Genomic DNA, 15,976 nt, shown 5'->3' with positions numbered 1-15,976 from the left:
ACTTGATTAAAATATTTAACAACAAGAGAACGTCAACACACCCAATCTTCTTGGCAGCATGTCATAGACTGCTCGAAATATTGCTGGATAGATCTCTCTGGTATTCGTATAACATCCATTAACATAAATTATCATTGTCGACCGTTACTGCTACTAAGACTACGTTACCTAAAATAAATGCACAGTAGAGGAACTAGCGTAGATGAGAATTGTTTGATTTTTCTCTAAAAATTTTAGACGCGTCCTGTAGTGAGGTACCGATACTCTCTGACATAGGGAGCTTTCACTTTTCGGGTCATAAATTTTGTCGACTTTAGACGTTTTATGGTCGAGCGAGGGTTCTTTTATAAAATCATATACCTGGAGCGACGGTTTTTTTTTTTTCTACAACAGAAATGGGAAACAGTCGTATACTGTAAAATTGTAAAATTATTGATATCGTAAATGTTATACTGAAGACATGATAATAATTCAAATATATATGGATTTAATAACTAACGATAAATATGTATATTAGGGTGCGTCATTTTTTTTTTTTTAAGTGCATGTGGAAAAAATCATAGTTTAACACAAAAAAAAATTTTCGCGCAAGAAAAAAAATTCTAATGTCGATTACAGACCTAGCTAATTGAAAAATTCGATTTCCCATTTAAATAACGAGGGAAATTTTTTTTTCAACTTTGAGTATTCTTAACTCGTTAACGAATCAATAGTTCGAATAGACTAAAATGAATTTTTGTAGGAAATTTAACGCTCTACAAAAAAGGTTTCTTATCATTTTTTCAAAAATCCATTTGTTCAAAAGTTATTAAAGCTCGAAGTAAAGTTGGAGATCTTTTAACTTTTCCGGCGAAACTATCAGACTTATCATAAAATGTTGTGAAGTCTTTTTTGTTGAAAATTTCATTTTCTACAAATTATTATTCGTAAAGTTTTTTCAAATTCCGCATTGTTTTCTAGTTATTTTCATTTTAATTTCAAGCTCTTCAAAAAGTAGTGTTCTGATCGATTTCATTAACTCGACATTGAAATGAAAATAACTAGAAAACAATGCGGAATTTGAAAAAACTTTACTGATAATATTTTGTAGAGAATAAAATTGTCAACACAAAAGACCCTGCAACATTTTGTAATAAGTCTGATAGTTTCGCTGAAAAAGTAAAAAGATCTTTAACTTTATTTCTAGCTCTAATAACTTCTGAACACATGGATTTATCAAAAAATGACAAGAGACCTTTTTTGTAGAGCATTCAATTCCCTATAAAATTATGCCTTTGCATTTTTCTTTCGACGCATCGTCAGCTAGTTATAAAAACTAGAAGATGCAAAACCAATTTTTTCCATGTTATTCTTATGGAAAATATAGAAGTGCGATGTGGAACTTCGTTAATATTAAGAGCTCTAATTTTGACAGGCGTATTTTTATATCTAAATTAAACTTTTGAACCTGTTGCGAGAAAAAAAAATAATTTTTTTTTTTTTAAACACCCTAATGTACATTACTCAAAAATGTTTTTTTTTTTTGTTCATAAAATATATTACAAGTGACACTATATTTTTAGCGAGCAATATTCAGCAACGTAGAAACAATTTTGATTTATATATAGCATAATAAAGCCGTGTATAATGGAATAACCAAAAGACATGCGTTATCTTTGAGTAGAATTTATTCATGTTTTCAGAATACATATTGAAAGTATAATTTTATAATTATAATTTTCCAAGTTACTATGGATAAATTAAAAGATTGAAAAAATATTCTTGCAATTAATTTAATTAAATTAGAGGTAGAAAAATTTTAATATATTTTTAGGACGGAACTTTCCGCTGAAAAAACATTGCAACTTTGTACTGTCATAACCCTGGTTAAAAATACTGATAGAAAAGAATTCAGAAGCGGCCACTCCATGCAAACTTTATATCTATATATACGAACAAAAGAATTGAAATTATTAAAAAAAATTCGAATTTCATCATTCTTAATTCTTTTCAATCAGTATTTTTAACCAGGGAAAATTTTTAAAAGTCAAGCAGAAAATTATGAAAATATTAACTCGTCTTGATAAGACGTAACTATTTGTTTATTATCATTACAATGTAAACCAATCCACTATAAATATCATGCATAAATGTTGACCATAGAACTCAGATTAGATCTTCCGTATAAAACGTCTGTGGAGAATAGAAACTCTAGTCTCTATTCTCCATGAAAACGTCCTTGATACAGATGTGCTGGTCAAAATGTCTATGATAATATCGACTGTCTATAAATTAAATTTATTCTGATATTATCTGAAGTCGGTAACTAAGCTACGGTAACTAAACAAGAAAAATCTAGATTGACAAATGATATCCCTGATAGCCAAGTTGGCCGCAAAAGTCGGCATTTATATAAGTTGACGGCAACTTTCCGAGAAACTTGTCGACAACTTTCAGCTTGTGTAACTGTTGCCGACAACTTGTCTACAAGTTGCTCAATAACTTGGTGACAGGTTGCGGCAGTAGATTGTCGCCAAGCTTCTGAGCAACTTATTGTAGTCAACAATTACACAAGCTGAAAGTTGTCGACAACTTGTCGTCAAGTTGGTCGCAACTCAGGTACACCAACTTTCTGATCAGAAACTTTAGCTATCAGGGTAGTTTGACTCCAGTATATCGCCAACTTGGCTTTCGGGGAAGACATCTAATATTTGACTACTTGAATAATTTATTTTATCTTGGTAAAGTAGTAAGCATCCCACAGATATACCATCTTATTTGTTGTAGCAACAAGTTTCATACCACACTGTCTAGATGGCGACAATGGTTACCTGCGTTAATATCCCCGGACAAAATATCCCCGACAAAATATCCACGACAAAATATCCCCCGACATAATATCCACGCGACAAAATATCCCCGCGACAAAATATCTCCAGTCAAAATATCTCAGGATAAAATATCTTCATGACAAATTATATGTAGACAAAATATCCACGAATATTTACGTTGACCAAAATTTTTAATAAAAGCAATTTAAAATAATAAGAAAGAAATAAGTATAAAACGTTAAAGATTATATTGAACTTCTTTACTAACATTAATAAAAATAATTGAATTGAAATACAAAAAAACGTAAACTTATTGATTAATTTAATTACTGTAAGTAATATAATCTATTATCAAATATTAGTAATTACCAACTATTTAAGGTCACTTTTCATCAATAGTTTTAGTCAAATTTAATATTAATCATAAATATCTGAATGCATCCGTTTGCAATAAAATTGTGCTCTTTTTTCAGAGGTTTTGGGTAAGTGTAATTACAAAAATATATTAACACACATACATGCAATAGTACGTGTTCTTTTTTTCAAGCATTTTGTGTGTGTGTAAATACATAAATATCTGAATGCATCCGTTTGCAATAAAATTGTGCCCTTTTTTCAGAGGTTTTGGGTGTGTGTAATCACAACAATATATGAAGTGTGTGTGTAAATACAAAAATATCTTAACGCATCCACTTGTAATAAAATTATGCCCTTTTTTCACAAATTTCTTCATCGATTATTCAACGATAGGGATATTTTGTCAACATATATTTTGCCATGAAGATATTTTATCCTGAGATATTTTGTCTGGAGATATTTTGTCGCGGGGATATTTTGTCGCGTGGATATTATGTCGGGGGATATTTTGTCGTGGATATTTTGTCGGGGATATTTTGTCCGGAGATATTAACGCGTGTCACCGGCGACAATATATAAATCGTTCTAAATATATTCTAAACCAATGATCATGGCCGAGCGCTCTAAGGCGTAAGACTTAGGGCTCTCGAACTTGTTTACTGGCCGGGCGTGGGTTCGAATCCCAGTGATTGTCGAAAGAATTTTTCACAAAAACGTTGTGAGGTCTTTCGGCCCTGGGATTCATCCCGTCGCCGACTTTGGAATTTGACTGGTTATAAAATGAATTTGAATTTGATATGAAAACTGTATTCGACTAAGTGGCTGGACATGGGATTACCCGAGGCGTAATTATATATATAGACCTTGAAAAAAAAAAATATATAATCTACTTCAACTGATATTATGTGATTTCAGAAGTTAGGATGGATAAGCTTGCTTAGATCCAAAGCTGACGTGCGAAACATTTCAAAAATCTAGATCCAATAGATTTTGTACTTTTCATTTGGTTTTTTTAATTTTATTTCGCGAAAAACGTTCGAAAAAAGCGGCATACAAATGTATTCACAACAATTTTTTCGAGCTCAAGGAGCTCGAAAACAGTGGAAGTTTTTAGGCTGGCCCGCAGGGTCAACCGATAGACCACTTTTTAACTTCCCGCTCAGAAAATTGCAAATTTTCAAAAAAGGGAAGTTATTGGTTTCGGTCCGATTTTCGAAAATCGAATTTCCATCAGATGTCAACGTTTCGAGGTCTTAGGAAGCTATTCTGACTATTCACGGATGGACGTCCGAGTGTGCGTGTGTGTGTGTGCGTGTGTGTGTGTGTGTGTGTGTGTGTGTGTGTGTGTGTGTGTGTGTGTGTGTGTGTGTGTGTGTGTGTGACCTTTTTTTTGTCCGACGATATCTTTGGAACGGATCAACCGATTTGAACGTACTTGGTAGCAATCGAAAGGGCGCACCAAAACTTAGAATTGATTAGATTTTGAGGTAGATCGGTCTTGTAGTTTACAAGTTATACGAAAAATAAAAATTAAAAATTTTTTTTGTTTTTGGTTTTTTCCGTATAACTTATAAACCACTTGCCCGACTCACTTCAAAATGTAATCAGTTTTAAGTCTTGTTGAGCCCTTTCGATGGCCATCAAGAACGTTCAAATCGTTTCATTCGTTCCAAAGATATTGTCGGACAAAAATTATAAGATTGCAGTGAAGGTATGGTCCACAGGCCTAACAAATTTTTGAGCTTAAAGAGCTAAAAAATTTACAAGTAATAATGTTTCCGAGCTCCCTGAGCTCGGAAACAGCGGAAATTTTTGGGGCTGGCCCGCAGGGTCAGTCGGTTTTTAGATTTTTTTTTTAAGGATCAGAGCTCATCAGAGATCTTCGACGATTTCTATGAATTTCCAGAAGTTTTCGTAGATCTGAAAAAAATCCTGGCAACTGCGAGATCTACCTCGATTTTCGAAGACCTGCAGATCATCGTCATATATCTAAATTTTTCTTTCCAAGTGCATGGGCTCGACTTAATTCATAGTAATAATGATAATAATTATATAAGATTACAATGGATTTATCGAACTTGTTGTTCTTGTCGGATTCGTTTTACAACGTATTAAAAACAAGTCATTAAATAGAATTAATTAATTTAATTTAAAAAAAAACACTACGATTTATTCATCATTAGTTGGCAATTATCGAAAGAAGTATCAATCATAAAGATAAATGTATAAAGTTATTGTTTTTATTTTAAGTAATTAGTTCATTTCATCAAACGTGTTTTAAAGGCAGTGCAGACATTAAATTACATGTTGAACTGATCCAATTATATGATCTACTTATTAAACCATAGGTATAGCCAAACTTGGGTAATCCTACCTTGGCCCAAGTCTGGGTTGCCATTGGACAGCCAAGACAGGGGCACCCAGTCTTAGCCCAAGCGCGGGTAATCATTGTAATGGCCAGGACTGAGTACCCAATCTTGAGCCAAGCATGGGCCAATATTAGTGTTTAAAAGCTAGGTTTCCCAGTGCTGGGCCAAGTAAGGCCCCGTCGTTCAACTTTGGCAGCTCCTGCATGGGTATGTATCTAAACATTCTGAAACTTTTGAACAGATTAACTGATTCAGTTCATTGTGATAACATTCGAAGCGACTTATTAATTCCTACAATCCGTCAAAAATGAGGCTTAACCAATACAGCATGTTTGGAGTTATTTAAAGCATAAAATTTTTGAAAAAATGTTTTTTCCAAATAACTTCGGACTTACTCCATAAATTGATCTCAAAATCTTCTCAGCTCTAAAACTCAATAAACTCATAAGTTTCATTGAATACTTCCAAAAAATTTTCGGTGTTAGAGGCTAAAAAACTGCATCGAATACCAGCTCAAACGTTAAAAACGGTCTTTTAGTTCAAAAGATATCGCCAATTAAGTATTTAAAAAGCAGTATTAATAAACAATAATGGCTTAAATTTATCTAAAGTAATTTACAGTGTAGAGATAATTCGCGTGCTTAAAGGTAAAAGGGCTTATAACAATTTATGCGCCCTTTTACCTTTGCAAAGGTAAAAGGGCGCATAGTTTTTTTTTTATTGCCAATCGAGTAGTAGACACATTCTACGCTCAAAATTGAAAAAAAAAAAATTGAAAGGTAAAAGGGCGTATGTCTTTAGTTATACGCCCGTTTACTTTTAAGAATTCGAAATTTTGGTGATCTAAAGGTAAAAGGGCGTATCATTTTTTTTTCGGCCAGCTCACAAAAGAACATATTCGTAGTTTAAAAATTCGTAATTCTGCAGAACCAAAAGAGCGTATAAAAAAAATTTTTTGCTCCAATCAATGTAAAAATGTTGAAAACATTAAAATTTAAGAAAAAATTTTTTTAAAGTCATAAGGGCGTATCCTGTTTTTTCGGTTTAGTATCAGTTATAGGTCAGAGATGGCCATCGCCATCGTCAGGATCATCTGTACCTAAGATTATAAAAAAAAAGATTTTTTAATTTTTTTTACAACATAACTTGATAATAATGAAAAAATTTATAAACTATTATCATCGCTGAAAACTGGACTTTGATAATACCGATGAAAAAAAAAAAAAACAGAAAATAGAAAATGAAACCTTGATTGAAAAATGAAAAAATGCAGCTTTGAAAAATTAAAAAATCTAAAAGTACATTTTATTAATTTGGTTAAATCAATTTTCACTGCACTCATAGAATTTAGAATTTTTTAAATGCATTTTTTTCATTCTCAAATTATACATATTTTGTACATCAATCGTTGAATTTAAAAAATTATAACAAACTTAAGATTCGATCAAAATTAAATAAAGAAATTTGGTTTTTTACTTAAATAAATATTTGTTCAGATAAATTAAGGTATGGAGTGATAATTTTTATTACCCTTGCAATTTTTTTTCTTACGACTTATGACTTTAAAAAAAATTTTTCTTAAAACTAAAAGAACGTATAACAAAAAAAATTTTTTTTTGTTTTTTCCATAGATTTTAATGTTTTCAACATTTTTACATTGATTGGAGCGACAAAAATTTTTTTTATACGCCCTTTTGGTTCTAGTAACGCGTTCTTCAACATTTGGTATAAAAAATACGATTTTTTTTTATGCGCCCTTTTACCTTTAAGTAGTACTTTTCATAAAGGTGAAAGGGCGTATGTCTTGAGATACGTCCTTTCACCTTTAGGATACCAACTTTTTTTTTTTCACAGATTTTTACGTTTCAGACAATTTCAAACCGAATGGCAAAAAAAAATTTTTTTATACGCCCTTTCACCACAAATCCCTATTAACCCTTAGCTATAAGCCCTTTAACCTTTAAGCACGCGAATTATAATTTGTAATTGAATTTCCGAAGAACATGATCTTCTGCGTCAATGTAGAGTTAATGAACTTCTAATGAATTGTACAGCCCCCCCCCCCCCCCCCCCCGAAGATATCAGACTCAAGCGCTTTATTACCTACTATTAATAATCGTGGTCAATTTATGACGTCGAATACTCCTGTTTTTTTTGGTCTCAGCGACTATATGAAGTCAGCAGTATGAATCCAGTTCAATTCAGTTCTCTAGATACTTATTTCAGTTAACGTTTCATACATTCAAATTGTACATTACTAAATTACATGAAGTCATTTTACGAAATGGGTAAGAAAATTTGATTTATTTATTATAAATTTTAAAAAATTTAGCTATGAAATAAATGTTTTCTCTTCATATCATAGCGTCCGGTGTAAATTATTTGATAATTAAATTAATAATAATCGTGATAATCAATGCTGCCACGATTGCCAGTGATGAATCTGCATTGGAACGTTATCTATTTGAAGATGTGATGATAAGTCCAAATACTCCGGTTTATTATCTAGAATCTCTCGTTAAAGACAAAGCAAATTTGATGACACAACTAAATGTAAGCTGATATGAATAAAAACTATGTTATCTTAATTTTACCACGGGTCAAAAATGAACCGTGATTTCGACTCGCTCCACCTTATTTTCTTTTGAAGTTATCGATTTGCCGATGATATTTCGATAAGATCTCTCTCTACTTTTTCAACTTGAATTAAATTTTTTTCAATTTTTTGAACTTTTGTCATCTCAGTTTCAACTTAGAGGAGGGTGGGGCAGCGCGGCCCCCTGGCGCTAAGAGGACCCCCTGTAATGTTGATCAAAAACAAATTTTTTTTCTTTTCGTCTAATTACTATAAATCTGATATATTCGCGTGTTGTCAGCCCTATGCATGATACCTGTAGCGAAATGGACCAGCCGAAAATTCTGAAAAAATGATTCTTTCATATTTTTATCATCAAATTATAAAAGAATTAATACATTAATCCATTTTTTGGCTGATCCTTTATAGATGGGGAAATTTGGCCACTAAAAATGTTCGAAAATAATAATTTGTTTTTTAATTGATAAACTTTTTTAAACAAAGCAAAATGATCTGTAACCCAAAAAATTAAAATCCACTTTTTTGGGTTAAAAATAATTACAAACAAGAAATATAAAATTGTTTTTTTTTTATTAAGCGACAATAAGTAATCAAGCTAATCGTGGAGAACGATCTATTACACCTTAAAAAATTTTTTATGAGAAATATATAACTAAAAATAGTTGTCATGAAAATGAAATACACGGAAAGAAAATTATGGCAGCGGTTCCCATAGTTATTGGCCCAAGCTCAAGTAATCATTGTAACGGCAAAGGCTAGGTTACCCAGTTTTGGCCCAAGTCTGGCTTGCCATTGGATAGCCAAGGCTAGGTAACCCAGTCTTCATCCAAATCCGTTTAATCATAATTACGGCCAAGACTGAGTTCCTAATCTTGAGCCAAGCATGGACCAATATAGGTGTGCCAAAGCTAGGTTCCCCAGTGCTGGGCCAAGTAGGGCACCGTCGTTGCCAAGTGTGGCAGCTCCTGAATAGGAAGCCACAAAAATTATTTCCTTAGTTTTCACTTTTTCGCCTTACATATTGAGTCGAATAAGTCTAAACCAAGTCAATTTCGACTTGATTTCAACTTTTTCGTCTTAAATCGTGACTAAGTAAGCCGATTAAGTCCAAAACCAAGGCGAAAGCTCAATGTATTTTATATCTCCGTAAAACAAAAGTCAAGTTTTTTTTGTGAAAAACGGCGCCAAATTTTGATTCGGTAAACCAAGTCTAAATCAAGTTTTATTTTCGACCCAAGACATCATGATGCATAGAAATTTATATAATAATTATAATATTGCGACATTTTTTCAGGTATTCAAAGCATCTCAGGCTTATGAATATTACAACCATGCTAAAAACGACCGCAGTAGTAAGTACCCTGGGAAAAAACGAAATATAAATTAATAATATAAAAGAACAATTGATCATTATATTTCGTTTCCATTGCAGACACATTCCTTTTAAATATACTACTAGTTTTTGACAATATCGAAGAAAATCCAGAATCCAACGAAATCCGCCATACCAATAAAATCTTACAAGATTTAAATACCGCCGCCAAAAGTTTCAATCAATTAAATGATCCTAAAATAAAATTACATATTGCCGGACTTATTAAATGGAAGGTAAAAAAAATTATACTTGCTATAGAGTTATCTTTGTATCAATTAATAAGTAATATTTTTACATTCAGCATGTAACTACTACGGCTTTTACAATAAGATGCGGGACACCCTCTGCGAGTATTGAGTGTTATAATATGCATCAAACATATGATAGGTTGGATAATTGGTTGCATGAAAATTCTAAAATATTCGGCAGGGTTAATTATGACATGTTCATTTTTCTATCGAAGTCAGTTTTATTAACTATTATTGTCCTTTTAGCAGTCGTAAAACCATTTATACCTATTAACATTCGACTATTTGTTTTTTCTATCAGCAAAGCTATAGATTACCTAATATATGAATTATCGCAAGAAGTGGCGTTATTTAAAAAAAAAAAAAAAATAGATTGCATAAATAGAGATAATGCGAGTAATCAATTGGGCGGACTCCTTCACTGTTAGAAGTATTTATTTGAGACAAATAAGATTTATTAATAGTTAATAAATGATTTATTAAATGCGATTTATTTGAGCCAAATAAGCCATTTCTTAATAGTTAATAAATGGCTTATTTGAATAGAAAGAAATGACACATGAAGTTAAGGTTATGATCTTGAATGGAATGAGTGTGATTGTTAGTAAAAATTTATTATAATATTTCTTTTTTTTTATATTTTTTGTACAATAATTTTTATCTTCAATTAACATTAATTGTGTGTATTATTTTCTTAAAAAAAATAAAATTAAACAGTCCTATAAATTATTTGTCATAACCTTACTTAATTTACTTCATGTGTCATTTCTTTCTATTCAAATAAGCCATTTATTAACTATTAAGATATGGCTTATTTGGCCCAAATAAATCTCATTTAATAAACCATTTATTAACTATTAATAAATATTTTTTTGGCTCAAATAAATACTTCTAACAGTGTTTATTCTGGCCAAGAGAATGTTGATTTGCATTTTGTACAGATGATCGCTTTTGCGTAAGAAAAAATACGTTTTGCTGATAAAAGTTAAATTAATAAAAAAAAAAAAATAAAAAAACATCAACATACACAGGAAGAAGAGAACCTGACTGGTTACTGTCCTGCACCCGACTCAGTACGGTGCTGGACAAAAATACTCGGTTGTGGTGCAGCACCATACCGATTACTGTGCAGAACCTGACTGATTGATGTGCGCACACATCAGTGTTGCCAGGTTGGGGGATTTTCCCCTAAATTTAGTGGATTTTAGACGGCTTGGTGGGAAATCTAGGGGAAACATTTTTTTAGGGGATTTGATCAGGGGATTACAAACTTCCTTAAATTTAAGTTGAAAAAATGAACGAAGAACGATTTCAGTTCAGAACAGAAATTTTTAAAATTTTTTTAATAAATTATCAATGAGAATTACAAACATGCTTCATTATAGATAAAAAAACATATTTTCTTTAAAAAAAAAGGAAAATGGCAAATAATCGTTGTCCACATGTTAAACAGCGTCCTCGTCTGAATTAAATAATTTATTAGAGTTTTAAACAATGTTTTAAAAATTTTAAAAGATTTTACCTATTAAATAATTTATTAGAGTTTTAAACAATAATTGAAAAATTTTAAAAGATTTTAACTATTAAATAATTTATAAAATATAATACAACTTATTATTTATACTAAGTTTCGTATGAAAATATGTTTTTCATACTTTCTTATCACCTGTACTAAAAAATGGTTTATTTTTTTCGGAAAAAAATTTTAAACTAATAAAACAATAAGACTTTAATGTATTTTTAATCATAATTAAACATATTTTATTCTAAACACAATGTATAGTACATTGATTCTTCAACAAGCTTTACAATATTAATTATAAGATCTTTGATTTAATGATATTAAAGTCAGCAGACATTTTATAAATTTTTTAAGTTTCTAAGAGATAAATTTTTATAAAAAAAAATTATCCCAAAATGTTCATCAAGTTTTTTTAATTTTTTCACCTGCAAATTTTTAAATTATATTTATATAATTTATTTATTAAAAAAAACAAATTCAAAAAGTCATCAGACGTCTGATAATTTCAGTCATTTAATTTAGGGGATTTTATTTCAATCTAGGGGATTTTACGCGGGCGTTTAGGGGAAAGTAGATGAGTCCATCTGGTAACACTGCCACACATAAAATATCTATTAAAAGTTTTTACGAAGCTCATCAATTTTAACCTTACTTATTTTCATGAATGGATTTAATTTATGAAAGAAAAATTATTGACTGATTTAGAATTGAAATTAAATGGCATTTTGTTGCGCTTTTTAAAAAATATTTCATTTACAAAATTACTGAAAACCCTATATCACGTGAACGACGAAATTGAGTCACGTAACTAAAAGGACCTTTTTTGTAGAGAATCAAATTTCCTGAAAAATCGTTACCAACATTTTTACACGGAAACATTAGAACCCGAGTAGTTATTGTTCTGTGTCACCGGGATTCGAAACCACGACCTTACGAATGTGAAGCAAAACCACTGCCGCACTGCTACTCGAACGCTTACGATCAGTTAGAAATATCTTTATCTATTTAGAACGCAGCTATTATTGTAACAATATTATCATGCTAAAGAATTATGCTCATTCGAAGTTACATATTTAAAGTATGGTAGGCCTTGGAGGGTTAAAATACCATTTTAAAAAGGTAATTTACTTCTTCATACGCTACTTCTACGACATCGAGGACTAAAATCCCTTATTACATTCATTGACAAGTCCAAGATCGAAAGAAATGAGGCTTTTGAGGTTCAAACTACTTTTTTAATTTCGACTCGGGTTAACACAGTAAATTTTGCCATCTTGCATAGTAAATTTCCCTATGCTACATAGTAAATTTTCCTATGTAACATAATAATTTTGCCCAGCATAATATAATTTAAATCTACAAAGATCTACACTGTAAAAAACCACCGGGGTAAGTCCAAGCGGTGTCGGTGTTAAAATTGGCGGTGTTAAATTTCAACACCGAAAACGGTGTGAAAATAACGCCACCGCCTCGAGTCAAAATATTAGACGTAAGTTGAATACGTGAATTGAACGTTTTTAACGTTTTGAAAGTAAATTGAACGATTTTTTTGTATTTTGGTTCGTAAAAAATTGGTATTTTCATGAGTAATGATTTTAGTTAAATGATAACATTAATTAATTTATTTCAATATTTGTAATCACAATTTTCATAACCTTGATATCATAATAGGGGAGGGTGGGGCAGAGCGGCCCCCATGGGGCAGAGCGGCCCCCCTGAAATTTTGACCAAAAAAAAAATTTTTTTTTTTTGTCGACTAATTACTATAAATCAGATATGTTTGCGCATTTTTACTCCTACGCATGACATTTGGGGCAAAATGGACAAGCCCAAAATTTTGAAAAAGTGATTTTTTCATATTTTTATCGTCAAATAAAAAAAAATTATTATAATTCCACATTTCTAGCCCTACGCATAACACCTGGGGCAAAATGGACCAGCCGAAACTTCCGAAAATAGTATATTACACACTGAGGGAAGTAAAGTAAGAAATGTCTCAGATCACATGTAATTGTTGGCCGAGGCGAAGCCGAGGTCAACAAACATGTGATCTGAGGCTTTCTTATTTACTTCCCGAGGAGTGTATACTATTTTTCTCCTCGACGGAGGCGGAAAGCGGCAACTTCGTTTTGCACAGCGGGACGAAAGTTGACGCTTTCCGCCCGTCGAGGAGAAAAATTATTTTTTCATATTTTTCCGCCATTTCTCTATGTAAGAAGCTAATTTGGTCACTAAAAATTTATGAAAATTAAATTTTTTTTTTGTTAATAAATTTTTGAAATAAAGTAAAATTATAGAATTGATTTTTTTTTTTATTAAATAACAATTAGTAATAAGGTAATCGAGAGTGAACGATTTATCACACCTAAAAAAATTTTTTTTGAGTAACATAAAACCAAAAATAGTTGTCAAGAAAAAGAAATACATTCTTAATGATCAAAACAATTTAAAAAAACAAAAAAATGAAAAAAAAAATTTTTTTATCACTTTTTGAAGGGGGGCCGCTCTGCCCCACAAAAAAAAAAAAATTTTTTTCAGAATTTTGGCAAAATGTCCATAAATTTGTTCGAAATAGGACAAAAGTAAAGTGATCCTATGGTTGAAAGCCACAAAAAATAATAATTGGCTTAGGGGGGCCGCTCTGCCCCACCCTCCCCTATATGAAAAGATATAATAGTGTTAGGTAGAGGTATGAACTAAAAAAATTTTTTTTTTCAAAATACGAATTTTTTATTTAAGAGCCAGAAAGGCGGATAACAAAATTTTATGGAATTGACGTGATTATAATCCAGGAGTACAAAGTCGATGATAAAAATTTTTTGGAGTGCTTATGTTTGCTTATTGTAAGTCTAAATAGGTTTTAGATACGTTTTCGATTTATGATACTCCAATACACGTTTTGAATAAGTTGAAAGCTGTCAAATTGAGTTTTTAATGTCCAAAACGTTTAATTTACGTTCAAAACGTTAAAGTCGTTCGATTTACGTTTAAAACGTTTAAAACGTTCAATTTACGTTTAAAACGTTAAGAACGTTCAATTTACGTTTAATATTTCGACTCGGTGCCGGTGTAAATACTCTGTACCGGTGTTAAAATGACCCCGCCGCCGGTGTAGATATTCTTTACCGGTGTTAAAATATTTTACTTTGTGAATATTTTTACTTACTCGATCACTATACTTGTTAATAAATAATATTCTTTATTAATTATCATAAAGAACTGACATTTTTTGTGTTTTATAATCTTTAAAGTTAATATAAGCGGACGCGGTTTACCCAGCTCTTACACCGATTTTACTCCGCTGTTACACCGGTTACCCTGATTTAACACCGGTATTTTTAACACCGGTAAATTACTCTTCCTACACCGGTGTAATTTTATTTTAACACCGGGCGGAGTTAAAATGAGTCTATTTTTAACACCGCCCTTTTTACAGTGTAGATCTTGCATCTTCTAATCGACCATTTGAATCTCTAATAGTGTATAATTTTTTTTCTTGTATCATCCAACCTTTGTGCGATGATAACACTAAAAAAAAATTAGACACAGGTGCTGTCCAAAAATATGACTGCAATAATCCTTCTACGTTAGTGGAGTCTTTTGGTGCAATCGTTCAATATGACACCTTCTTTAGCTTGCATGTTACTCCCTTAAAATGAACCAGTGAATTTCACTGGTTGAATCAGTGAACGTCGCGCTCACTGGTTTCAACCAGTGAACTAAAAATATGTAAACGCGCGGGTACAGCAGCATTCTGTACATGAGTATATTTAAGTGTTTTATTATGTCAATAAATAAGTAATATTTATTGATTATCTTCATGTAATATTTTAACTAACTTTTATATAACAATAATAATTATATGACACAATTTTTACAGAGTTTAAAAATAAATAACTTTGGAGTAATTTCAATAGCTTGGAGCTAACCTCAAAAATGAATGACATAATTTTAAAATTGAACAATATAAAAGCCCATTGAAAATGGAAACAAATTCAATTTTTATAAATCCTAATAAATTTTATTTATTTTATTACAAAATAATTTTTAATTAAATATAATTGTTATTAAGACTCTTTTTGTTTGACTTCACTTTGTTCATAAATAAACGTTTATAATAAAATAAAATTAATCTAACCTATTGTGTTTATATTTACGTAGTACACCGGCGTATCACTGGTTTAACCAGTGAGCCAAGCGATCATCTTAGTCCACTGGTTGAATCAGTGAATTTCACTGGTTAAACCAGTGAACGCTCGGTTCACTGGTTGAACCAGTGGATTTCACTGGAGAATCAGTGGATTTCACTGGAAAATCAGTGAAATTTCACTGGTTCATTTTAAGAGAGTACACAACTCATCGCCCAAAGGTAATAAGTCATACTAATAACAATCACAGTAAATAAGTATACTAAATATTATACATCATTTGAACTATTTTTCGAAAATGATATATAATATATGTATGCTATGAACTTGCTGCAGGTTCGGTGTTAATGAAGATGATGTACTCCAGTGTGGATCAGGCCATATAATGGATTATCAGACGATAGGAAATAGTTTGACCACGGTAACTACTCGGTCGTGGTCAAACTGTTCACAATTAGCATTTCAGTCCATACCTAGGTGATACTTACATTATATATTTAACACTATCTTGCTTTTATTAAATATGATCAAATAATTAAACCTTAGTTTCA

The 15,976-nt window shown here is 31.3% G+C and overlaps 1 long non-coding RNA gene across 3 annotated transcripts in view; it reads left to right on the top strand.

Annotated features, from left to right (window-relative positions):
- The window catches only part of LOC130668368 (uncharacterized), a 30,249-nt gene that overhangs the window by 9,536 nt on the left and 4,737 nt on the right, over positions 1-15,976 (top strand). For all 3 annotated transcript variants that reach the window (XR_008990004.1, XR_008990003.1, XR_008990005.1), the window contains 3 exons: positions 9,427-9,484; positions 9,565-9,740; positions 15,762-15,902. This is a non-coding gene — a long non-coding RNA (uncharacterized LOC130668368). The remainder of the gene's footprint in view (positions 1-9,426; positions 9,485-9,564; positions 9,741-15,761; positions 15,903-15,976) is intronic.

The sequence above is a fragment of the Microplitis mediator genome, chromosome 5 (genome assembly GCF_029852145.1).
Source record: "Microplitis mediator isolate UGA2020A chromosome 5, iyMicMedi2.1, whole genome shotgun sequence".
Taxonomy (NCBI): Eukaryota; Metazoa; Arthropoda; class Insecta; order Hymenoptera; family Braconidae; genus Microplitis; species Microplitis mediator.
This window is presented reverse-complemented; position numbering and strand designations above follow the sequence as displayed.